General features: G+C 29.9%; 1 pseudogene; it reads right to left on the reverse strand.

Annotated features, from left to right (window-relative positions):
* Nucleotides 1-257: 257 nt before the first annotated feature.
* On the reverse strand, nt 258-598 carry LOC125923050 (NADH dehydrogenase [ubiquinone] 1 alpha subcomplex subunit 5-like; annotated as a pseudogene).
* Nucleotides 599-2126: the final 1528 nt, after the last annotated feature.

The raw sequence follows: 2126 nt of genomic DNA on the forward strand, positions 1-2126 counted from the left end.
TGAGTTACTGTTACTTTCTCTATTCCTTTTATTCCATGATCTCTCTATTTTTTAAATAACTTAAATTAATGCTTTACACATCAAAATTGGACTTACAAGTCCCCATTACCATACTCATCAATATTAACAAGTTTCCTAAATATTTTCTGCATTAGTTTTCTTGATTATAAGTTGTCAATAATATAGAAACATCTTTAACATAAAAGTACATTTAATTGCATCTGTTTCCCATGAACACACTAGTCATTTAATGATTATTATATTGGCCATTGCCATTGGTTGGCAGGAGGCTCTTCCAGTTAAAATTTCCACTGAATCACTTTTCTTGCCAGACTTAGTTCATTTTCAGCCTGAAGAATCACCTCTCCTAATTGGCCACCCTGAAGATGGTCTTCTAATCTCTTAACATCTGATTCCATTTAACCATGTTCAGTTTCTCATTCATAATCTGTTTTGTATACTCTTAATATGCTGCATTTTTAGGAATTTGTTCAAGAACATCAAGAATCTTTGTGTACAATATGCTTAGCCATTTGTGTGGACCCTCACATATAGCCAAACACACAAGGCCAGTGGTCTTCTACAGCAAACCCACCATGATCTCTTAAAACTACTCCAAAGTTTTCACCCAGACCACTACGTAAGAAATAACTGTTGATATTGTCAAACAATTTATTAAGCTATCTCTATTATAATGGATTCTACTTTTAAAATATTGCTTATAAATAGAGAATATGATGCAATCTAATATTTGAATAATGTCTTTAAATGATCTTATCTTGCAGAAAAGGATTGCTTGGAATATGTGTTGTGTATCCTTAAATATATTCAAATTCTTTTTCTGTCCTATTTCTTTGATAAGTTCCTTCAACACATTATTTAGTAAAATTGGAGATAGCAGGCATTTTAATCTCATTCCTGATTTTAAGTGATACGATTGTCCTATTTCAGCATAATGTATGATATTAGCTTTCAGGACTTTTTAATAAGATAGTATTTGATAATTTTTTTATTTTAATCTCAAATAGGTTTCGATTTATAATAAATATATTTATATTTTTATTGAGATAATCATATACTTTTCACCTTTAATATATCAATGTGAATTATATTCATATATGTCTAAAGTTATAGAGAGAAAACTGGTAGGAAAAAGTTAAATTTTATAAGACAGTAAGCTATAATTTAAGTTCTAGCATTTAACTACAAAGCCTATGAATTTATCCATTACCATATATTATCAATAATCTTATGCTATGTACAGGGGACATAGGGCATAAAGTTGAAAGTAAAAGAATAGAAAATAAGACATGAGTTTTTCTGTGGTTTCCCTATTATGTGACTAGATAAAGATTTTTTTTTTTTACTGTCTCTATTCAGTGTTACACTTTCAAGCACATCTTTGCATTATAGCATGAATGCTACAATCCAAACAACCACTATAGTACTCATACATAGAGTCACAGATTTTTTTTCAATGAATTTTTTTTTTTTTGACAAAATGTACTCTTGTACCTAGTGGGTAATTAATTCAAGTAAATACATGAATAAATAAATTTCCATTTTTAGGCTATAGACTTCAAATAATTCAGTTTTTTGACCTTAGATATTATTTTTATTAAGTTTTTTAGTTTTAATTTTAGTGTATACATGTAGTGTTATATTAGTTTCAGGTGCATAATATACTGATTCAGCAATCTATACATTACACAGTGCTCATCATGGTAAGTGTACTCTTTCATCCCAGTCACTGATTTCCCCCCCCCCCCCCCCCCCCACTCACCTCCCCTGCCATCACCATCAGTTTGTTCCCTATAGTTAAAGAGTCTGATTTTGGTCCCTCGTTCTCTCTCTCTCTCTCACCATTTTTTTTCTCTAAGATGATGTGAAGTTCTAGAGTAATAAAGTTTAAAGAATTTTACTTGCACATAATTTATTTGCATGTCAGGTCAGTTTAAAACACATTTACACTTATGGACTAATTATATACATTTACCACAACTTTATATTATTCAACTATTTGATAAGTCAAAGCATGTCTTAATTTTCCAGTCATTCAAAGATTGTCTTAAGATAAATAACAGAGAAGTATTTCATTGAAAAATGGTATTAAGATTCATAACCAG

The sequence above is a fragment of the Panthera uncia genome, chromosome B1 (genome assembly GCF_023721935.1).
Source record: "Panthera uncia isolate 11264 chromosome B1, Puncia_PCG_1.0, whole genome shotgun sequence".
Lineage (NCBI taxonomy): Eukaryota > Metazoa > Chordata > Mammalia > Carnivora > Felidae > Panthera > Panthera uncia.